Source organism: Protopterus annectens, chromosome 4.part0 (assembly GCF_019279795.1).
Source record: "Protopterus annectens isolate FY-2018-M chromosome 4.part0, PAN1.0, whole genome shotgun sequence".
Lineage (NCBI taxonomy): Eukaryota > Metazoa > Chordata > Ceratodontiformes > Protopteridae > Protopterus > Protopterus annectens.
The window spans coordinates 377,891,958-377,917,980 of NC_056733.1; positions in this window are offsets into that span (position 1 = coordinate 377,891,958).

Genomic DNA, 26,023 nt, shown 5'->3' on the forward strand with positions numbered 1-26,023 from the left:
CATGTGGTAACATGGCATACAGGAACTAGTGTAGTACCCTGGATGCCGATGCCTGTGAGATCCCCATTATATCTCCAGTTGGCCTTTGAAAGGTACCTGTGGCTAGTATTCGCAAGCTTACACATACCTTTGTGTCCACTGGGATGGGTTCCCCTCTGTTGTTTCTGGTTCTCAGGCATGGCCGGCACAGCTCTACTATTTGCTGTAAGATGTCCCTGTCCACCCTGTAATGCTCTACTATCTCCAGATCATGTAGCCCCTGGTAGTTTACCCTTTGTCTGAACACTCTTCTCCTCCTCCGAGGCCTACGGTGGTTGTCGGCATCATCCTCCACAACACCGTCGGTCTGTAACACATGCTGATGAATCACAGCTATGGCAGCTCCCAACATGTACATTTTAAAAGTTCCCCGTATGTTTACACCTATGGTGCGGTGTTTGGGAATACACAGGTGTGTGTTGGGTGCTTTCACACTTTATACTGTTTTGCTGTGAACACTGATGATGTCATAGGGTGTGTATGTACGATCGTGGCTACAGGGTATCTTTTGTGTTTTATTAATGGAACCACTATTGTGCTGCCTTTGGTGTTGCATTACATTTGGATGCCGTGAATTACCTCCTGCCCTTCCATTTACATTTGTGCATGTTACACCTACCATTTGCTGGCATGCATCCAGCTGCCTGCTTTCATTTGTACTTTCCTAGACCTGGCTTATCTTGCGTAATGTGTGCTATTGCCGATCTACTGTGGGTTTGCTTTGCTCTGCTATGACAGTTCTCCTATCTTTGCATTCCTGGTCCTCCCCTCCTTTCTTTGCAATCCTATGCCTCCCCTAATCTTGTTTGCAGGTTTCTGCATGCAGGCTTGTCTACTGCCGTCGATTGGCCGCCTTGAGTTGATTGGTGTTAATTGCTCATTAGTACGCCAATTACCCTGCTTCGGCATTTCCTTCTTTTCTTCCCCTGACCTTCCTGTTTGTGCTATTGTTCGTGGCTCGTGCATCCACTTATCGGGTTTCGGGCATGATTTCATCCCCGTACACATGCGCTTTCAGGCACCATGTGTGCTCTCAGCTAAACGGTTCTATACCTTCCTCCCCACCCCTGTCCTGCAGCTTTGCTTATCAATGGCCAGGCCAGATTTGCATTGTTCCAATGTGCTTACTGATACGGTGGCACACCCCTCTGTTGATGTCATGTATCACCTCTGATACACTCCTCGGTGTTATAGCGCTGCGCCGTCAGGTACATTCTTAATCCGGCGGGACGTTTGAGATTCAGTATTATCTGCCTCATTTGCATGGCATTGACTACTAATTCATAGTTACAGCGCCGAACACTTTCACGGGCCCCTGGTAACCCTTGCGCCTTGCTTGTGGTGTGCCATGCCTACCATTGCATATTATGGTGCAATCCTAATTTGTCTTTCATTGCAATTTTATGACATTTGTATATATTTCCTTTGTATTCCTGTTTGCACACACATGACCTGCGGTTGTACTGTGCGTTACTGTGGACATGACATTAAATGTTGTTTTTTAGGTGTTGTACATCTTTTCTTGTGCCATTGGCTGTGTATTTCGCCATCGGCATATGTTAACTTTGTAATACATGAGTCTGGTCCGCTTCCATAACTCCGATGTTCTGTTTGGGAAAATGTAAACCATGTTTTTTGGTTTACATTTCCATGGGCTTGTACTACGCCTGCACCACTTCGTGAATCGCTGTATGCCTTCATTAGCATGGTGCAACACTGCGCATGGGGTGATTTGCATACCTATGCCGAGGGCTGCGTAGTTCTGGCATACACTGGTAGTGCACGTGGAGTTGGTTTGTACCTGAATTGCTCGGCGGACATATTTGGCGTTGTCCCACATACGCTATGCCTGCGCCCGGCGCAGGCTTCATGAATCCGGGGGTGAGTTTCTGAAACAAGAAATTCATATGGTTGAATCCATATGTTTGAGTTTTCAAAAACTGAAATGTAAAAAAAAAATCTACATTTTAGTGAGGGGGTAGGCTCCTCTGCACCCTCAAGACTGTCAGCAAATTATATATAACTCTGATATCACACTGCACTGGGGAAAAGAGTAAAAGAAAAGAGTACAAATATATATGTATATATATATATATATATATATATATATATATATATATATATATATATATATATATATATATATATATATATATTTATATATATATATATATATATATATATATATAGGTTCATAGGTTCATAGGTGTGTACTAGGCTAATCTGGAGCCTTCACAAGCCTAGTCCATAGAAGTGCCCTGGCATTGTGCCACCCGATGTAGTTCCAAGTGCCTCTATCACGTAGAGCCACTGCAGTGATCTCCGGGGTGAACTTTCTATTTCTCATCCACTCAAAATTCTATAGGTTCACCTTCAAACATATGCCCATGTCCCATATAAAATTACTTAAACTCAAACCATTATACTACTGACCTTCTAAGTATCTTAAAATAGCAATCAATAGCATTCCCTATCCTGTATCAATTCTTATAAATATTGTCAATCCAGGAATCCCACACTCTCTCTCTGGGGAAAAAAAAATCACATCATTTCTCTACACAAACGAGGAAATTCAACAGACATCATTAACTTTAGATCTGTAGCAATCTTATCCTTGCCAAAATACTTGGGAAAAAAAATTATCAATTGCTTTTTGAATACAATCTAGTGCAGGAAGAACTCCTACTCCTCCATACAACATGGCTTCTAACCCTCCCATAGTACTAACACTGCACTTCTAACTTTTACAGATACTGTCAATAAAGCTGGAGATAATGGCAAACTAGTCTCTTCCTTATTTTTACACTGGCCTAAATCCTTTGTCACAGTTTTTCACAGCAAACTTCAACTGTCCTCACTAGGTCTCTCAGCCCACTCTTCTACAGTTCAAAATCTACTTGTTCAAAGGTATCACTCAGTAAAATGGCACTCCACCTTCTCTCCGTACCTCTCAAATCACTGCCGGTGTACCACAAGGCTCTATCCTTGGTCCCTCCTTTAACATTCTCACTAACACCCTTCACACATCCACACAACAGGTCTCTCTAATGGAATAGGCAGTTGACTCCACACTCATATGCACACCAGATACCTGGCACATCTTCAAAAAAAATTACTCAAGAAAGCTTTAACAGCCACTGAATCATGGCTTTGTAACTCACAACTCATGGTCAACCCCCCCCCCCCCCCCGGCGGAAAAAAAAAAAAACCCTCAAATCCCTCTCCCATTAAAAAAATATTCTCAAGGCAAATTATTAAAAAATTGCATAAACAGACCAAAACTAGAAATGTTTTACAGAACTAAAAAATTTCACCAACACAACTAAAAAAAATTATGTACTCACCATAAAATTTTTCAACTGATGGGTATGGATCTGAGACTCTGATGCAATTCTTCCGCTTCTATTAGATCATCAGATCCAGCAACTCTCAAGTTCCTCCCTTTACCCACAATACCCTGCCAAGCTAACATACCTCAGACTGAGTTTGCCACCCCTAGACATAAAGGGACAACCTATTAAAGAAGTTGACAAATATAGAAATGAAAGAAAGCTGGAGCTCAAAACAAGGAACAAAGTTTCCTCTACACCTCTTAGATCTTTCCAGAAGCAAAGGAAGGGGGCAGGTGGGCAGGAAGTAAAAGAAGAATGAAAATGGCAACACAGATGAAATGTTATGGTGAGTATGCAACTTTTTTCTCTGATGTTTTTGTCCTTTTCATTCATTCTTAACTGACAGGAGAGAGTCCCCAACTATTGTAACCTTTGGAGGCTGTCATGGAAGGATATGTACTTCAGAGCCAAATGTTGCTCTGTTCCTGGAAATCAAACCTAATTTGTAACAAGCAATAAAGGTGTGAGAGTTGGTCTAAGCTGCAGCAGCACAAATGTCATCGAAGGAAGCCCTTGTCCAAAAGGCTAAAGAAACTGTCAGAGTCCTTATGGAATGAGCTCTAAGAGGCTTGGGTAAGGACATTTTTTTTTTTACTACAAACAAAGGAAATACAGTTTCCCATCTGGCCAATGTAATTTTGGATACTGCTTTGCCCAATCTGTAAGGAGAGAAGGAGACAAATAGCTGGTCAGCTTTCCTGAAGTCCTTGGTTCTGTGAAAACAAAAATGAAGTTGCCAATGCACATCCAAATGGTGCAGCATGCACTCTCCTTTATTTGAAATGTTAGGAAAAAAACTAGTAGATTAATGACCTGATTTATGCTGAACTCATAAGCTACCTTATGAAAGAAAGATGGAGCTGATGTTGTCAATTTTCTTTCTGTCCTCATCTAATGGGGTTCAGATCCGATCCCTTGGATCCAATTCGGCCATTGCTAAAGCTCGTGGCAACCAAAAACTCTAGAGCTTCTTCCTTACCCACAACCCCAAATACCTTCGATCTCACTTTATACCTTACATGAAAGATGTGGTGACTGTTGCTCTTGGGCAGATGTGTTTAATTTGGCAATTTTATTGTTTTTATAGTTAAAACCTTATTTTTTTCAAGCTCTTTCTATCCCTGGGAGGTTGGCTTAATGGGTAAAGTGTTTACCCTGCAGACACAAAGTGCAAGGTTTGATTCTCACCTGGGGTAATTGACTAGACTCAAAATGGCCCAAATGGGCAGTTAGTCAAGTATGAATTTATGAACCTTACCTTTTTTGCCTTCATATTATCTCCGTTTAATATTTTCTTAATTCTGTGCAATTTGTACCCTTGAATATTATCACTATTATTCCTTTCCTTTGTTCTACACTTAGTGTCAATTCTTTTTACCACTGCTGATAATTCTCTGTCCTTTCCCTACCTTTCCCTAAAAGGGAGTTTAGTCTCTCAATACTGTTTTTTTTGTTAGATAGTGTACGTACTGTGCTTTACTTTTTCTAACTATGGTAGAGAAAGGCCCAGCTGGGTTCAAAAAATGTCTCAAGTATGGGCATAAGATTCCTATATCAGATGCCGACACTGTGTACATTTGTCTTGGTCCTCTTCATCTATAAGAGGACTGTGCGATCTGTCATGGGTTTAATTCCAGGGCACTTGTTGAAAGAAAAAGTAAATTCTAAAGGGTTTGCTTCCTTCTGCATTCAGAGAGGTTTTATCTGGCGCATCAAAATCTCCTTCTCAGAGTCCATCTACTTCTTCCTCCAGATCCTCAGAGCATTAAAAAAAAAGGCACTTCATTAGTCTCTGACCTCATCACTGGATCCTAAAAAGATAAATATTAATGGATCTGCCAAAATGACGGATCCTAAGCAGACAAAATCATCAGATCTCACTTCTTCAGATCCGATGAAAATGTCACCGGATCCAAACACTCTTCCAGCATTAGTTACTTGCCAGGGACTACTTATTCACCATCTGTGGACCTGGTAACCTCCAAGGTATCCTCACCTTTTTAGGAGAGACTCAGGTCCCCCTTTGTGTTTTCCACTCGCTCTTCCAGGAGTCTAACAGAAGAAGATGTGGAAAGACTAGTGCGAAAGATTCTCTCAGTGCAGAGTCAGATGGGTGCCTTACTGGCTCCTACCCCTTCAGGTCAGAAGGTCCACTTTTCTGCCACACCCCCTTTACCAGTTCCTCCTCTGAATCCTACAACTGTTTCAGAATCCTTGGATCAGAGCCGCCAATCTCCATCTCACTTGGATCCAAGGATACCATTATCCTTGGATCTGAAGTTTACTTTGAGCACTTTGGTTCTGTCTGAGCCAAAGCCTCCTGGTTGGATCCAAGGTGTTAGAGTTGACTCCTAAGTTGGAGCAGTTTCTATGCCCCAGAGCTTTGGCACAGATTAGCTCTGCTCCAGCTTAATACCTCAGGGGATTACCTTTGGAGCAGGGAGGGACAGCAGTCCAAAAGCTCATCATTATTTTCCACAAGGACAGCCAGTACAAAAAATCCAGGTTTCCCAACAGTGTATCCCAATGTTCTTGGATACTTCCCCAGAGCATCCCACAGAGGAGTCTGTCATAGAAGATACTGATTGATGAAGGTGAAGGGTCCCTACAGTCATCTCCTGAAGATGTCTTGTTTAGGAGACCCTAAAAATCCTTAAGTAGACAGGTTACTGGATGCCCAACAACCCATCATCCAAGGAGTCTGTATTCATGGAGGCTTTCAGTAATGACTCATCTACTTCCTGGTTGACTCCACTCACTGACAAGCTCAAGTTGATCACTTGGAGTATGTGAAAGGAATCATCCGTTTCTTTTGTGGAACAGTTTCATTGGCACCATCCATTTCTTTTGTAGTATGTGAAAGGAACCCAATTCCACTGAACCTGTACCTCGGAGACCAGACAAAATCCTGGCACCACCTGTCGACAAAGTTTTGGTGGAAGGGGTGCCTGTTGATGCCATGGTCATGGCAGTGGTCACTGAAAAGGAACTTGTCGAGGAGAATTCCACTGTTCACTCCCGCAAGAGGGAGTATTGGGTGATGGACAGGTTTGGGAAGCATGTCTATGCTTCAGTGCCCTTCGCCTTAAGGTCACTGAATTATTTGGCACACTTCACCAGATTACAGAGGGACACGATCAAGAAGAGAGACATGATCAAGAAGCTCTCAAATACTCTCTTGGAATTTGTTTCTGAAGAAGTTCAATCCTCCATAACTTCTCAGCTGGTTGCCCAGCAATCCATTTCCAATTCTTCCATGAGGCTCATTTTGCATGTAGCCAAAGAAACCTTAAGGGCAGCAGGTTCAGGCATTTCTAATCTGGAGGCATGCCTGGATGTGTGTATATGACTTTGCAGGACACTTAAAGTCTTCGTTCATTAATGCTCCTTTTGACAGCATGTCTTTGTTTGGCCCCAAAGTGAAGGACACATCATCCAGGTGTGAGAAGGATAGAAAGACCCTCTCTGCAGTGGGCATACATTTTTCAACCCCTCAAAGAACCTTCTTTAGGAATCAACAAGGTTGTCAAATGATGTGCTTCAGAAAGTCTCAGGGTCCTTTCTAGGACACATGTGAAGGAATTTCCCCCAGGAGCAGAGGAGGGAACTCCAAAAGTTTACACCACCCCAGTGGCAGAGGTGGCCTGCAAAACAAGGGGTCCAGAGATTCTAACAGACTCTACCAGCACACCTGAAAATAAGTTTGATTGTCCACCCCTGTAGGCAATTGGGGGATGATTATCCCTGCACCAGACAGCCTGGCTAGACATAAGAAGAGATACATGGGTGCAGAGGATTGTTTCCTGAGGCTATATAATACCCTTTTTCCTTCCACCTCCTATTTCAAGAAAAATCCCTGTTTCACCCAGTCAGAGTAAACAAGCAGTAATCCAAATACAAAAGCTGCTAAAAAAAAAAAAAGAGAGAGAGAGAGAGAGAGAGAGAGAGAGAGATCCAAGAGGTCCCACCAGAGCAGATGGAAACCAGAACTTACTCGAGGTTCTTTTTAGTGCCAAAGAAAACAGGGGACTGGTACCAAATTACTGACATGTTGTCCATTTGAATTGCAATCATCCCCGAAGGGGATCTCAGCAACCTGAACAAGTGAGTTCAACGTATCATGTTCTGGATGGTCACAGCTCAGTCCATTCTCCCTTTTTGGGCAAGGATGACTGGATGCTCTCAATAAACCTTCAGAATGCGTACTATCACATAAAGATGAACAGATGATCCAGAAGGTACTTACTCTTCTGGCTGGGAGCCAGTCTTACCAGTTCAGAGTTCTGCCCTTTAGTCTCACCACAGCCCCCAGAGTGTTCACCAAATGCATGGTGGTTGTAGCAGCTCACTTCCAACTGCAGGGATTCTGGAGATTTCCATATATAGACAACTGCCTATATATAGACAACCCGACTGCTTTAATATTGATCACATATGGCTGAAATGTGTATATATATATAGATAGATAGATATGTATTACATTAGATGAGCCTGGAGAATTAAGCCTTGAAGCTGGAAGTGTTTAGAATTTGCTTGGAATGAGAGAACCAATAGGCAGCTGAAATACCACAATGTATTTGCTGTGGATTACCCAGTGTCTTAGAAGCACATGCACTTATGCTCTTTTGCTAAACTTGCATACCGCTGTTCTTTAAAGCTTTTACTTTTGACTGTTTTTCCTGACAACTTGTGGTAAACTGTTCAAGGACACAGGGTCTGTTTCAGAGAATTTTTTTATTACTTCTGTATAACCATTTCCTCTTTTTTCCTTCATCTAGATTTCTCTGATTTCTCCCTAATCCCTGATTAAATCTCCAGCTTTTCTCCCTCCATCCAGCCTTTGTCTTCAGAGATCAGTATTATGTGCAAAACACAGGCGTAGCTATGGGCACGACTTGTGCCAATAGCTATGCCAATCTTGCCTTGGTTCACTGGAAACTGACATCATTTTTATATAACAGTGAATATAACCAATATTTGCTGTGGTACCCTCATTTTGTGAACAATATTTTCCTTCTATGGGAGGATCTGAACAACAGCTACAAGACTTTTTGGGAAACTTAAATACTACCACTACGTTCCTAAAGTTTACATGCAATTTCTCCTGAGAGAGAATGGATTTTCTTGATGTGACAGCCAAGAAATCAGAGACTAGAACATTAGAAACTAGTTTGTATAGGAAACCCACTAGGAGGAATGCCATACTCCATAGAAGAAGTATGCACCCCAACCACATTAATAGAAATGTCATGACGGGTCAGGTCTTGAGAATTATGAGACTGCACAACAATGAAACACAGTTAATAGCAGCTCTGGATAATCTCAGGGAAGAATTTTGAGAAAGAGGATATTCTAGGAAGGAACCTGGATAAATGTATAAAAGAATCATTGAAAGAATGGGGGAACAGAGGGCAAGCCTATTTTGCACAGCAGGTGGACTCTGCATCCGACATGAATAGATCAGGCAATGGGAAGATCAGATTCCCAATTTAATTTTCTAGTGACATTAATGTGTTCTGTGAGGTGTTCAGGAAGAACTGGAACATCTTGACAGCAGTAGATGAGCTTAGAGAAGTGTTGGAGGACACTCCACTGTTCTCCTTTAAAAACAAAAAATGCCTTAAACAACAGTTATGTTATAAAACACAAACAATTCGGCCACCTATTGCATCTTCCAGACTAGGGACTTACATGTGCAGAAATTGTGCAGCATGCAAATTCATACATTCTTGCACTACTTTTACACATACATACAGTTGGACAATAATTCATGCAAATTGCTATGCTGACTGTCGAACCAAGAATGCTGTGTATTTTAGTTTCTGCGTGAAATGCATGGTCTTCTATATAGGGAAGACAAACAGGATGTTTAAGGACCATATATTAGAACACAATAGAGACATCATTCATGGAAAGGAGATCAGCGCATTAGCCAAGCATGTTGAAACAGAAAGGAGAGACCATACATTCAAATTCCTTGTTCTAGAGGCTATCAGAGAAGGGATGAGAGGAGGTGATGTGAGGAACAGGACTGAAGCAGCTGAGCAGAGGTGGATCATTAAACTTAATGCAGATACACCACCAGGTATAAATGAAGCAGTATCACTAAAACCATTCTTAAAAGCTAGAGCACTCAGACATTAACTTATATAAACACAGCACTTTAAAATGTGTAGACAAATGTGAATACATTTTTTAAAATGTTTTTTAATAAACAAGGTTGTAAATTAAGTATTAGATTTTTTTTAGTAGCAAAGTGTAAGGGACACTTTAAATACCCTAATTGTTATCAATTAATTGTTAATTGATTTTTAACTGTATAAAGAATGTGCTTTAGTTGTTTAAAGTTGTCTGAGGAAGCAGTCATAGAAACTGTGAAAGTGCTTACGTTTTGATATTTTAAATAAACCATTTGCATCCAGCCGTGGTAGAGAAGGTTCTATTTACTTTTGTTTTGGTGCTCTGCTTCTTTTGGAGCCTGTCCTTTATCTAGAACTCTTGCTGTTTGGTATTTTACTCATTAAATGGGGTACGCCTACAGGACACAAGTGTTCCTTTTCAAAGGAAAACTAGGAGCACTCTGTGATTAAATTATCTGCTCAGTCAGAAGTCAGCAAATAGTGGTAGAAGCAATCAATCCCTGACCCACTGGTTAGTGGATGAAACATTTTCAGTTCATAGCCCTAATCCTATGTGCTTAAACTGCTTGTCATCTAATTTTTTGTTTATTCTACTTCCTGACTCCCTGTCTCACACATGCACACACATCGACACACACTGCAAACACAAAGCCAGACCAGTAATGAAAAAGAAGTTGAACTGTTCATGCATGTGGGAATGATTTAGAGACAGTGGTGAACACCTTACAGCCTTTTCTATTACAAGGCAAATTGCCCTAAAGTCCCTTCAGCAAAATATAAAAAAAGTCACTGTCCACTCTTCCTGTCCATCAAGCTATTCAGAAAAATTCCATTACAGAAAGAAAATAGTAAACAGAGGTATACAAGTAATCATCAGAGGTATACAAGTAATCAACAAATATACATTTAAACAAAATACCATTAGTTAACAGTAGCATCATCTAACAATCTGTGAAACAAGTTTGTTAAATAAATCAGAAGGAGAGAAAAGGAGTAAATGGAGGATTCGTTTTTAAGAGGTGAGAGAGTAAGTTTTATGATAGGTAGAATGAAGAGGAGGGAGAGCTAGAGGACAAGGAGAAGATTTTGAATCAATAACTAAGGGTAAAGTACTTGGAAAGAATAGGAAATAGGAAGTGCAGGCCATTTTTGCTGTGTGATTCTGAGCAAGTCACTTAGCCAGTCAGTGCTCTAAGGCAACTGGAAAATAGGTGAACCTCATCAATGGCTTCTTAGTCAGCATACTTAGCAACTGTCTAAGAACTTATAAGCCCAATTCAGGGTTGCTGGGAAAGGACTCTAGGAAAATGCCTGGGTGCATCCAAGAATTTGGATCCATTAAATGAGAGCCATCTTTGCACTCTGAGCAGGGATTATCATTTTATAACTTTAACTGGACATTTTGGAGTTAACCAACTACAAGATAAAAGCCAGGCCTCTTGGTCTGGCTATGGAAACTAGCTATTGAAATTAGAAGAAAGAATAGCAAGTAGTGAATAGATAACCCATGTTAGATTAATTGCGTGGCTGTACCATGTAAGTATGAATAGCAAAAATCAGTAAATTATGTGTCATATGTTAATTTTTTGTGTGTTTTCAAAAATGTTGCAATAACTGCTGAAGAAGAAAGAAAACAAGGTGTGTTCCATTTGCTGTCAAGTGAATTCCTATTCATGTTTCCCATACGCCGAAGGATAATGGGTTGGAGAAAGCCAGGGATTGTGGTTATGGTGCATTAGTGTTACTGAAAAATTGAAACACTGTAGCAATGCATGTCTCATGAGTAGAATGCTACTGATTTGTTAGATCAAGTAAAGGATGCAAGTGGGCTAATCCCTAGAAATATATCAGAATCATGTCATTCCACCAAGAAAGCGATGGCAAAGAATTCAGAACCATTTTGGAAAACTATTAAGGAAATAACTGGGAATGCTTTCATGGCTCCAACTGACAATATTAACTGCCTTGCTAGATCTTTCTTAATAAAGTCAACTAACACTCAATCATCTAAAACTAAAATTGGAAATCTCACCATTGTAATACCCCTGTCTAATTCCAGTACAAAAAATAAAACACAATGTCTCAAGATACCAGAAAGACACTTTTGCTATAAACCACATATTAAAAGTGTCTTTGTGGTATCTTGAGATGTTTATTTTCCTGATTTATACATTACATTGGTGGCTGGATCAGATTTTACCTGCTAGAGCTCTTCCTTTTTTGTTTTATCAATTCCGGTACACCAGAAACCACCATAACCTTCCATCCTACCTTCTATTTGCTGGCAATGAAGACTGACATACTTTGCCTGTTTTCAGATAGCTGACTTTCTAATCTGTACCTCATATCAGAACTCTGCATACTATGCTTTCTCAACATGCATTCTCCCATCATCTCACAATCACTAGAATACTTTCTTAAGCCATGTAACATTACTGTAATAATGCCGGGCTTATTTAAGCATGCCTTTAGACTACCTCTCCCCAAGGTGCCTGCTCTATTCTCTCCCAGAACAATCACTGTATATCAAATCTGAACCCACTTGCAAAGCTCCTTGAAGGAATAGCAGATATTCAGTTGATGGAGTATGCTGGCAAAAATATTCTGCATTCCAAGATTCAGCACAGCTTCAAGAAAAGCTATAACATAACAATAGCTACGTTCTGTATTGTAGATAACATCTATAACAATATGGAAAATGGGTATGTAATAGGAGTGATGTTTGTTGGTATGAGAAGAGCATATGAATCCATTAATCATGACCACTTCCTAAAAGAAAGGACTTTAATTAAGGATCAGCTAAATGGTTAGAGAATTACATTATGGAAAGTAACAAAAGGCATGAAAATGGAGCAGGATACAGGAATAAATAAAACATATTAAGCGCTTTCGTCAAATATTAGGATTGACTTCTTCAGAATACCCGACAGTCAGCAAGACCATGCTTTTATACCTACAACAATTAAGCCATTGATTGAAAACAATTAAATAATTGAATAATTAAGCATACAAATGTTTAAAGACATACTGCAGGATTCACAAAACCTCCGTGTAAGAGTTAGCAAGTCTTACACGGAGGCTGCAGTTAAACGGGGTGATGTCAGCATTCCATGCATATTACAAAAATAGAACAAAAACGGAATAAATGACTCCTGTAATCAAAGACGAAGCATAAATATAAAATAAAACAGATGATAGGAGTCAAACACGGCTGAGGCAATCAACTGTCCCTTTGTAGAAATACTCTGTGCATATAAAACCTCTGGAATAAACTGCAGCGTTAAAATCAGAAATAATTTATTAAAAGACAAAACGAGTTAGCGCTTTCACCTTAGATGGCTTCTTCAGACTCAGAATACAAAAATACAAAAACCCTGACAGTTTAAATAGTCAAAAGAGCGGGAAATTCAAATAATCAAACAATCAGCAGCAATAATTAGATGTAATAAAATGAAACACAATCACTCTCTTAAAGGAAAAAACATGGTAGTAGCTAACTGCATAGTTGATTAGCCTCTAATAATGACTACATATACACATAAAGAACTGTATATTTATGCATAAACTTTCAGTTTCTTCATTTTCAAAAAAGGTTTAACAGAGAGCGTAGTATTAAGGCCTGGTGGAATGTCAGATCTAAACCTTAATATCCAAATGTTCTCCCTGCTTGCTGTGTGGTTCCTGATATCCCCTCCCCTAGCATTGACATGTACCTGCTCAATAATCTTAAACTTGAATGTGTGGTTAATACCACACTCCATGACATGTCTGGCTAGGGCATTGGTCTTCTGTAACATCCTAATGCCGTAAAGGTGCTCACGTATCCGGTCCTTCAAGCGTCTATTGGTCTTGCCAACATAGAATGAACCACAACGTTGGCAAACGGCCAGATAGACCACATTACAAGTTGAACAGTCACCATTCACTTTAAAATGGTAATTATATCTGGTAACCGGATGTATGAAGTTGTTGGTGGAATCAATAAAATAACAAAAGTTACACGAGCCACAGGGATGGGTGCCATGATGTAAAATATTGGGAATTGGTTCAGGCTGCCCTTTATCACAGAGTATCCTTTTCAAATTTTTTTTGTTTTTATATCTAAAACATGGTGTATCACCTAAAATCTCCTTAATGTGTGGATCTACCATTAAAACATTCCAGTGAGAGTTGACAACTTCCCTGATGAACCCTACATCATGGGTATAAAATATGGAGAATGCTGTTCTATTGAAGTTCAGATTATCAAATGTGTTCTGTGTTACAATATCCCTCTGAGCAGAAAAATAAGGGGCTGCTATACTCTCTGGATTCAAAAAAAACGTACTGTGCCTATGGCTATATCTGAATTGCTATATCCCCGTTCTAGTAACCTTTCACTAAGATCATATAGGTCACGCTCATACCCTGTTAGGCTAGGATTATACCTTGACACCCTCATGGATTGACCTTTAACTATGTTGCGGAAAACATATTGTGGATGCATACTGCAACGGTGCAATAATGTGTTTCTATGGCATGATTTCCTAAAAAGTCCTGTATTAATAAGTCCACTAGGCAATTTTTCAACAAAAATGTCTAAAAAAGAAATTTTGGTATCAGAGACCTCATGAGTGAACTTAAGATATGGCGTAGCCATATTGATCTCATCAATAAATGCATGTAAACGATTAATAGTACCTTTCCATAAAAAGAAGCGGTCGTCTACGAAACGTCTGTAGAACAATACATGTTCATTAAAAGCTGATAATTGGTACATCCGATCAAATTCCCATTGAGCCATGAATAGATTGGCGTAGCTGTTGGCACAGGAAGTGCCCATAGCTACGCCATCTATTTGTAAAAAAACATTTCCCTTGGAAATAAAAAAGATTATTGTATAAGACTAATTGTAAAAGGGAAATGAGAAGATCGACTTTAACATCAGACATGTCAGATTCTCTAATAAGGTAACGATGTATCATATCTATGCCAGCCTGATTGGGAATGACTGTAAACAAGGATTGTATGTCCATGGTTACAAATATAACATCACTAGTATCTGCCATATCTTTAAGACAATCATATAAATCAATTAAAAACTGTCTAGTGTCTTTTAAAATGTACCTGTTACTTTCAACTACAGGTCGCAGATGCTTTTCTATATAAATCGATGAGGGTTCAGTGATCCACCCTCTGCCAGCAACAATAGGTCTCAGAGGGGGATCTGACGGATCCTTATGTATCTTTGGTAAACCATTTATCAGGGGGATCAAAGGAGTTGGCACATCCAAAAAAGTAAATGAATTAAAATCAATCATTTTACTGTTTAAAAGACCTAGTAAAAAGGAATGTACTCTGTGGGAGTAAAACCCAACCAAATCCCTGGATACAAATGTATAAAAACGTGTATTACTTAACATGGATAGCATCCTGTTGTTATAATCTGAAATGTCCATGATTCATGAGGGCATGCTGAATCACACCCTAGGCTAACACGGTCCGTGTAGCAAAGTAGGGGGCGTGTCCGCACGGCGAGTCCTGCAAAGGGACACGCCCCCAGAAGAATCACAGTCCCGAAAGGGAACTCCCACGAGCGAGTCCGCGGAAATGTCAAGAAACACACCACACATGCTCCCACAGACTATAAACCCAGCTGTAATGTAAATTGTAAAAATTAACAGTTTAATTTTTTTTTTATAATTTCAAAAATGTTTGCCCATAATTGCGCTCGTTTGCGCGAGCGTGCCCTTTGCTCAGCCACAGTTAGCAGTCATTGAAAAATCATATAAGATCTAAATATGCAAATTAAGCCAAGTAGCAATAGCGTAGTGGTAGAGACGTTGGCCAAAGAAGAGGCAGTCACGGTTCGAGCCCCAACAACATCATTTTTTATTTTTAGTGAAATAAGCATGAAACAATCCCCTGACATATATGTACATATATATAACTATAATTTAAGTAAAATGTAATGAAATGGGCCATGTAGTTTGAAGAAATCTGATACAATAAAAAAAAATTTTATAAGTGCCCATAGCTGAGCAGCGCTCTAACAAGCTGAGTATGATTGCCTGCAGGTGAGCAGTGGTTTAACAGGTGTAATATGAGTGCCCGGAGTTGAGCAGCGCTTTAACACGCTGAAACTGTGTGCCCGTAGTTGAGCAACATTTTTCAGAGCATAATATGTGTGGTCATAGCCAAATAACGCGTTAACCAGCATAACCCATTTGCGTGGAGCTGCACAACGCACCAACCAGCTTACCGACGGGCAATGTTGAGCAACCTGTATCAAAGCTGCCTTTACACAGACACACCCCCTAGCCTGTCTAGACAGTAGTAAAATAAAAAAAAAGCAATGCCCAGGCTCAAACCCAGGATACTGTGCATCATAGTCAAAGTACTGAACCACTAAGCCATGACAGCTGCACTGAAAAATGCAGTATTAGCATATATATAGGAATGAATGGAAATAGAAGCATGACAAAGCAGGTTTTTTAAGCTGATACAATTCCAAAATGGCCAATCACAGATAAGTGTGGGAAAAACAGCATATATAAGCCCCATAACTTATTTTGGAACCTATTTGCAGTCAGAATGGCAGGTGTAGGAGAGGGTAGTCGCTTCCGAGCACAGAAGTGAGGTGTTGAGGAGTCCAAATATATGGTTTGGTTCCTAGTCCATGATCATGAGGTTCAACTCATGCAGGGCCAGGTTCTGTAGGGAACGTACAAGGCAGAGGCATGGGACCGGTTGGCACATGATCTCACCAGTGCCACAGGCATACCAAGGACTGGTGAACAGGTCCGTCACCACCATGCGGACCTGAAGAGATGAAAGCAGGACCAACTGAACCGTTGGATCCAGGAGGCCCGACAAATGCCCAACGCCCCACTACTGAGTAAGTATCCATGTAATTATGTATGTAAGGAATTATCCTAGCTGATATTATGGAGATGTATGTTCCAATATTACTTCATTTATATTACAGCTGCAGGTGTGCATTCTGTGAATCGGTGAGCCTATGGTGATAGGCTGGAGCGGTTGCACCACCAGGCAGGTTAGTAATCATTTTTCTGTAATTGTTATACAATATAAGTGACAGCTTGTAAAAGAGTTCAGTGTAGTTACATATTAATAAAGTTCAAATAACACTAGAAGAAAGATTCTGCTAGTACTGTATGATTACATAAGTGATGCAGCCTGTAATCCAGAAATAAAAATTAAACAAGTCTGAAATAGAGATTTCCCACCTGTATTGTAATATCAGATAACCTGCTGCAGCCTGAAAAATTGTGGTAAACAAGCTAAAGACAATAGACTTAGGTTCATAGGTTCATTGGTTCATACTAGGCTATCTGCCCAAGGGCATTTATAAGCCTAGCCCAGAGTTTTGTGGCTTTTTCCACCCCTTTAGTTTGGAGGATACTATGCCCATTATTTTGCTGTGCCTCTGTCAAGCAGTGACACTGAGATAATCCCTGGGGTATATCTGCGATCTCCCATCCATTGGTCAAGATTTCTCTTGAACAAAGCCAGTGAGGTGCTCTGCCTCACATGTACCGGGATTTTGTTCCACAGCATAGGCAGTCTCTGGGTGATGAATCTGTCCCTCCAGCACGTCCTATTAATAACCATGTCAAGGTTTAAGTCTCCCGCCCTTGTAGTTCTGAGGGATCTAGATTTTTTGAGGTGAAGCATGTTCATCAGTTCTGGGTTGGACATGGCCTTGTATGTCAGGCACAGGTCACCTCTGAGCAGACAGTAAGCGACTGAATAGAGCTGGAGTTCCTTCAGTCGGGCAGCATAGGACATATTTTTGAGACCCTTTATCCTTTTGGTGAGGAACTTTTGGGGCCTTTCCAGTTGCTGCAGGTGTCGTGTCAGCTACATTCTGAATGGGGCATTGTACTCAATCATTGGTCTGATGAGTGATGAGTACAGGGGGACGATGACTTCCCTTGATCTAGATGTGAATCCCTTCATGATCAGGTGGGCAATGTAGAAGGTCTTCCTAACTACTTCGGCAACGTGAGTGTTAAATGAAAGGTTACTGTCAACCTGGGTCCCCAGATCCCTGATAACCTCTTCTGTGCTTAGTGGGTTGCCACCTATATGGTAGCTAGGGGTAACCTTGTTTTTTCCGAAGGGTATGACTATGCATTTTTTGGTGTTTAACTTTAGGCCATGGCTCTGGCACCAGTTATCCATTTCTATAAGACCCTTCTGAAGGATATCTGTGTCAGATGTGTTTTCAACTATGGCGCCCAGTTTGCAGTCATCTGCAAATTTTGTCAGCCATAATCCTCCTGTGTTTGCTTGTACTTCTGAGAAGTAGATGCCAAACAGGAGTGGGCCCAGGACTGAGCCCTGTGGGACACCACTTGTGACAGGCTTTGAGTCTGACATGGCGCCAGCAACTCTGACCCTGTGGGTTCTGTCACTTAGCCAGTTTGCAACCCATCTTGTGACGTATGGGTTTACATTTAAGCTGATGAGTTTTTCAATGATATCTGAGTGGGGTATTGTGTCGAAAGCCTTTGCCAGGTCGAGGTAGGCTGTGTGGACTGCCTTTCCCTCATCAATGGCCTTGATGACTGTTTCGAAAAAGTCAACCAAGTTTAAAAGGCATGATCTGCCTTTGACAAAGCCAAACTGGGTCGGATCCAAAGTCTGCAAGTCGCCTATGTTTTTATTTATGAGTTCCATTATGATCCTCTCCATAGCTTTGCAGATCAGGCTTGTCAAGCTGATGGGACGGTAATTTCCAGGGTCGGTGGAGGCACGGCCTTTATGAAGTGGGACCACAGTTGCCGTACGCCACTCCTTAGGCACGTATCCTGAGGTGAGGCTAAGATTAAACAGCTGCCCTAACTGCGGGTTTAATTCCTCATTGAGTTCATGGAGCACACAACAGGGGACACCATCTGGTCCCATGGATGCTGTGTTTTTTGCCTTGGAGAGAGCAGTTCTCACCTGAGCGTTAGAGATGTTTGGGGGGTTACAATCCTCTGGTATAGATATCTCACCTTTTGGGGGGGAGTTTGCACTGAACCTGTCAGCCAGTATGTTGGCAATGTCTGTAGGTTCAGTAATTTTTACATCATTTTGAACTAATTCTGAGCATATCTGGGAGTTTCCTCCCTGGTTTCTAACATAGCTAAAGAAGGCCTTATGATTGTCTTTTGAGTCCTTAGCGACTTTTCTCTCAAAATTTGCCTTGGATGATTTTATGAGAGCTCTTAGTTTTTTACTTATAATGATCAGAGGTGTTTTCCCTTTTAAGGATTTTGCTCTATCTTGTAGTAGCTTCCTCCTTTTATTGTAGAGTTTGTTTATGGCTGGGGTCCACCAGACTGGACGCTTGCCTTTGGTACAAAGAGTCTTTGTTTTGTTTGGGATTGCCTGATCCATGCAGTCCTGTAGGTGCTGATAGAAGGCATTTGTAAGTGATTCAGCGGCTTGAGTAGTGGTTTCCGCAGGCTCGGGGGCCTTAAAAGAGACCACACCAGTCTTTAGAAGTGTGAAGTCGGCTTTTGAGAAGTTCTTCACTGTGGTCTTTTTTATCTCAGGTGGGGGCGGGATGTGGACTTCCAGTGAGATTAGTTTATGGTCTGATCTCACCAGTGAGGGGTATACTTCCGGTGTTGAACGTTGTGACCCCATGTTCGTGATGATGAGATCTAGTATGTTTTCTCCTCTTGTGGGGATGGTGACTAGTTGTTCCATGGCATATGAGTTTATGAACTCTAGGAACCTTTGGGCTAGAGTGTTGGGGCTTGAGTAGTGATCCCAGTCTATATTTGGGTAGTTGAAGTCACCTAGTATGATGGTGTTTGGAGATACATTTATCCCCTCCAGTGTTTTCAGGAAAGCTATGTGAGGTTCCTGAGATTGAGAGGGTGGCCTGTAACATGCTACAAATTGCAGAGCAGTCTTGCCTATGGTTAATTGCACCTGGATGGTCTCCGATGCATCGTGCGTTGCCACCAACCTTGAGGTGTGGGTGTCCTTGATGAATATGGAGACCCCCCCTCCCTTCTTGGTGTTGTCTGGATTTTGGGGCCGGAACGCATGATATGAGGTAAAACCTGATAGTGCTGGGGTGCTCTCTGGAGCCTTGAACCAGGTTTCAGTCACAGCAGAGACATCAATGTTCTCCATACTGAGAAGGGCCTCGAGTGCGTGCATCTTGAGGCTGAGACTTCTGGCATTGAGTAGCATTACCCTTAGTTTTTTTCCTTTTTTGTGTTCTAGGGTGGTAGGTTTAGAATTTGAGCCTTGCCTAAAAAAGGCACTATGGGGGTGGCAACAGCCTTTGCCAATATCCGAAAGCCCAGGAGTGACAGGTGCAAGCCATCCCTTGCGAAGCAGCGTGGCTTGTCCAGCATGTCATCCCAGGCAGACAGACATTGGATCCCCTTTGAATGACACCAGAGTTTAAGCCAATTATTAAAGCTGATCATCTTGTCTCTGTATTGTGGCATCATTTTTGGTGAAGGTAGGATACTGCTCAAGGTCAGGGTCATACCTGCCTGGGCTACATAATCAGAGAGCTCCTCTATGTCTCTTTTCATGTAGTCCAAGGAGGTACGTCTCAGGTCGTTCACACCAGCGTGGACAATGACAGAGTCGTACTTGTACCTGCTGTTGAGAGACCTGAGTGCTTGCGTTATGTGGTGGATTCTAGTGCCCGACAGGCAGCTTACTGTGACCTTTTCCTTACTCAATCTGGTGAGCGGGACGTCAGTGTGTCTGACTATGGAGTCACCAATGACGAGTGTGTCTGGCATTGTGTTTGGCCTTAAGGGCTGTGACTGTTTGGCACACTGACTATGTGGTCTATGTGTTGCATGTGTTGTGTCCTGAGGTGGCAGTTGTTTGGGTGTCTGCTTTGGTGGCCTCTGCTGTTTTGGTAGATTTTTGATCAGAGCCTCTGAGTATGTCTTTGTGTATTTATGTGTATGATTTGAAGTTGTGATAGTACTATGTGAGACTGGGTTTGTGGTGTGTGTGGTTACCTTCTCCTCCTGTCTGGTCTTGCCAGTCCTATGTTGAGAGTGCTCAGCCTCCAGTTTGGCTATATAGCTGCATCTCTCGCATGTATTTGTGTTTTGTGGAAGAAGGAGAGGGTTGTCCGTGTACCTGAGACAATTGTAACATTGCCTCAATATTTCCAGATTCACCAGCTGAGCAGGAGAGGACACTAGCAACTGATCCCTCGACATGCTAGAAGGAATAGACAAAGACTTTAAAAAGACTCCGGGGGATGTGGGTGATCGAAAAGGGGTTTTTGGCTGGTGGGGTACTATGTATAATAAAAGTGCTATATCAAAGTAAAAATACTTTAGGAGCAAGTGCTAGGCTTTACAGATAAAGAATAGTCTACTTAAGAGTCAAGTAGAGCTGAACTTTTTAGATATAGAATACGCTGGTTTGATCAGCAGTACAGTTCAAGGAAGGCTGTTTTAAGGGAAAATTTGAAGAGTGGACTTTAGGTAGCCCAAATAGTTTAACCTTGATTAACCGCCACTGCTCTTGTGTGCTCCTGTAGCAACTCCGCGCTAAATAGCGCGTGTCAAATGCATCCCCTTTGAAAATCTGCCATATGAAACAAGTGAGTCTGTTGGAAAGGATTGTTGTAACCAAGTATGACATGTTAATAACGCCTAGAATAAAGTACCATCTTGAATTGTAAAAATAAAACAAGTGAGAGTGTGAGAAAGAGGTATGAATCGACCAAGAAAACTGTTATAACTTCTGAATAACGTATACTGCAGTCAGTACATAATGAAATGAATGAGACAGCCACAACCAAACAGTGAAATGTTTGAAATAAAGTACTGAAGCTGGAATATGTCTGCCCCACAATTTGGATATGTTGCTGTACCCTTGCAATATGGAGATAGTATGGTTGTATGAAATAATGAACATCCACAGTTGTCTAGAGCCATATAAATCAAATGTAGCAGGATGCTGTACCTGAACACAGCCAGATATGAACGTGTATGAATAAAAATGCAATGTATATTAACGTAGCAGTAACAGTCCTATCACCAACATTCCTAAGGTTACATATAGGAAACTGTACTAAGACCTGTAGGGTATATATATCTGCAGCTACTAGAGATGTACAGCATATGTATAGGTAGTTGAAGTTGTTAATGAAATATTTCTTCACCCTACCCTATATTCACAAATAATGCCATTCCACAACAAACTGGGTATGTGTATTCACAATTAATTCCTATGGACATTTGTCCTGTTGGTTCAAACATATTTGCACGTACGTTGATTCATGTGCCCTGTTCACATATCAAAACCTGATGGCCTGTTGCCATCAATCAACCCTGCATGCTGTTGGATTGTGTACTGTTGTTCAAAATATGCATGTGTTATGCTTGCTGTTCAATGTTTGGAATTCATGGGTGTTTGGTTAATGGGAATACTGATGCATGCTATTACAACTAATTTTGAATGGTATTGTTTGTTACTAACCCAAAATGTCATAAAATATTGCTAAACATAGGACAACAGGGAAGGCGGGTTCCAGCGGACCCACCTCTCCCACCTCAGCTGGCGAGTGCACCTGGCACTAGTGCCCAGGCCGGAACCTCCTCCGGTGGCCCTGTGCCACCTTTGGGTGGAAGCACTGCAAGGGATGGGGCTTATCCCCCCTCTAATAAAAATCCACGAACAGAGAAGCAGTGAAAAAGAGAACCAAACAGCAATAGCGTACAACTGATTTTAATTTCCGCTTTCGTCACTCGACTTCCTCAGAATGCAAAAAAACATAACAAATCAAGCACTTAAATACCCATAATTGTTCCATACAAATCAATTATTAAAATACAATTAATTAAAAAACAAATCATGTACTATTTCAATAACAAACTAATTTTATTGTCTTTATTAATGCACAGTTTTCTATACTTTAAAAAACATTTGATGTTTATGGCATCATTAAGACCTGGAAATTTATCAGAATTTAATCTGATCTGCCATATAGTTTCACGTTGTTCCAGGTAATTTTAAAAAACAGGTCTCTAGTTAGACCATCTCATTTCACCCCTCAACTACATCACACCTTGAAAGTGTTTGAAGAACAATGTATTAATGACATTACTGATGTTTTGCATCACAAAAATAACACTTTTCAGAATTTGAACTATTATGAAAGGTTAGCCCTCACTAATTTAAAAGCTTTAAGTAAGAACTACAGATTTATGAAAAGTGATAAGGGGGTAATATAGTCATTATGACCCAGGATGTTTACCATAAAAAAATGTTGGATATTGTTAATAACATTGATGAGTATGAATCTATCAATTTGTATGACATTAATCGTCGTGTTAGGTTCATTCATTCTGAATTATACGCTTTGTTTATGACTAATGACATCAGCCGTGACATGTATGATTTTTGTTTGGTTGAAGAGCCACGTATTGGGGTGATTTTTGGTATCCCCAAGACCCACAAAAACATCAACGACCCTCCCCTCAGACCTATAGTTTCATCACCACATTCGGTTACTGAGGGTATATCTTTGGTTATAGACGGTATTTTGGGGCCGGTTGTGACTGGCGAAGATTCATTCATCAAGGATTCATGGCATTTTTTGAGCAAACTAGGGCAATTTTTGGAGAATTTTGATTATGACCCCATGAGACACATTATTTTTACTCTCGATGTTGTTTCCTTATACACCTGTATTCCCCATTCAGTTGGAATTGATGTTGTTTGTGATTTTTTGGTTAAAAGAAAACTCAAATTAAGCAACAATGCTATTTCGACCATTAGATTGTTTCTTGAGCTTATTTTGGAGAACAATTTCTTTTTACTAGGAGATTCTTATTACAGACAAAGAAAGGGAGTTGCCATGGGGTCTCCAGCAGCACCAGCCTTTGCTAACTTGGTAATGGCAGGTTGGGAGTCAGAAATTCTGCCCCTTATCAAACAAAAATTTGACATTAAATTATATTGTCGTTTTATAGATGATTTATTTTTTATTATTGAGGGCGATGTTACCACTATTGATTGCTTCATATCAGAAATAAATTCATCTTCTGATTATTTGAAGTTCACCAAAGGAAGTTTTGGAACACACATTAATTTTTTAGATGTTGTTTTATATTGGGACACAGTTGAATCACGGTTCCACAGTAAGATCTTTCGCAAAGAGACTTTTACCAACGGATACTTACACGTTCTTAGTAACCATCCTAAACACATTGTTAACAATATCCCCAGAGGTCAATTCATTAGGGCTAGCCGGATGACTAGTAAGCACAACGATTTAATTAATGAGTTTGGCACTATAGTTTCCCTATTTAGTAAAAGGGGCTATCATGTCAATGATTTAAATATTATTAAAGATGAGATTTTGAGAAAACGTCCCTTGTCTTTTAGACCTTTATTAGATTATCCACTATCATTTGCCTTTACCAACGATAGGGCAAAGCAGAGTAAAAATACAGACAATAATATTTTATGCTCATTAGATATGAGTATGGATGGGGGACAGATTAAAAGGATTATTGCCAACAATTGGAAAATTATTAGTGGTAACAAGGACATTCAACAAGTCTTAGGTAACTGTCCAGCTTTTGTTTTTAGGAAACACAATAGTCTGAAAAAGATTTTGGAGTTTAACAATCGGGATTGTAGTCAAGCACGTACAAACAAAATAGGCACGCACAGATGTCATTTCTGTAATATGTGCAGATATATTTCTGAGGGTCCCTATATCTTAGTCGAGACGATTAATAGGACATTCAAGGTTGATGGTTATGCTGACTGCAGCTCCATGGGAGTGGTTTACATTGCTTCATGTTCGACATGTCCGGCTTTTTACGTCGGCATGACCACACGATGCCTTAAGACTAGAATTAGGGAACACCTCTATAGTATAAAAACTAGGGATGAAAATAATGCCCTTTTTAAACATTCAGTAACTTGTCCATCTTTTTTATTCAAAACATTTTTATTTTCTGTATTGGAAATTGTGCATCCTGATTTGAGAAGGGGTGATTTTAAAAATTACCTGGAACAACGTGAAACTATATGGCAGATCAGATTAAATTCTGATAAATTTCCAGGTCTTAATGATGCCATAAACATCAAATGTTTTTTAAAGTATAGAAAACTGTGCATTAATAAAGACAATAATATTAGTTTGTTATTGAAATAGTACATGATTTGTTTTTTAATTAATTGTATTTTAATAATTGATTTGTATGGAACAATTATGGGTATTTAAGTGCTTGATTTGTTATGTTTTTTTGCATTCTGAGGAAGTCGAGTGACGAAAGCGGAAATTAAAATCAGTTGTACGCTATTGCTGTTTGGTTCTCTTTTTCACTGCTTCTCTGTTCGTGGATTTTTATAAGTGGTTTTTGGTGCTATTTTGTTAACTTATCCCCCCTCTGCAAGCGTGGCCGGAGGAGACCGTCCACTCACCCTCCAAAGTGTCCGGTCTTTGGTGCGTAGCGAGATCAGGCATTCTGTGCTTGAACCCCTATGCCAACTTGAGGCTCGGGTGGCGCAACTCATGGGTGTGCCTGCTGCCTGTCCTACACAGCCCTCAGCACAGCCCCGTCCTGGGCTGTGAAGGCACAGTGGCAACTGCCCATGGGTGGGGATCTCAGTTCCACTGTTGCCATCTGTGGGCTCATGGGCTCGCGATATCCAAACATCCATCCCCGTCAATTGTGTTCCCCCCATATGTGTCATACTCCGTCCCTGTATGCATCTTGTTTGTCTTGTCTGTTAACCTCCCCTACCTACCTCCCCAAATATACCTACTTCCTGTACCTCACATTCCACTCTCACCTGAAAAAAAAAATAAAAAAGGGCACTCTGTTCCCACAAAAAAATTACGCCCCATACATAGTTGCCCATTTTACAGATATGTCTGCTGGACATGTGAACTGGTAATTACAATTGGCTGTACAACATATTTTGTTGTCCTCACCCCTCTCTCAGGGGTGGAAGGTTTCAAATTTCACACCAAATTGCACACATATGCACAGCTGTTGCTGATAAAGAAATGGGCAGCTATGGGCCTTTCCTACATCCTTCCTGCAAATCCCGAGCTTGTTTTCCTACTGTCCTACCCTCTTTGTGCCCCCTTTTTCACCACTTTCCTATCTCCCCATTTTCTTTTCTTTCAAAGAAATTAGCGCAGGCGTGCACGAGAGTAAGCACTTTTAAGCAGTTGTAAGCAGGTGTGCATTTGTGTGTGCTTAGCTAAGCGTGTGTGCGCGAAGCTAAGCGACAGTGCACATGCGTGAGCTCCGCGCAAACCAGCGCTAACCTGCTTACAACTGCTTAAAAGTGCCTTAGTCACTCTGAATGACAAGGCCTGTAGTCTGCTCAGCAGCAAAATAAAATCCCTCTGTCAGTCTCGAGCATATGACCTTGGAAACACTAGTCTGCATGACTTACCACTAAGCCATGACTGATATACAAGAACTT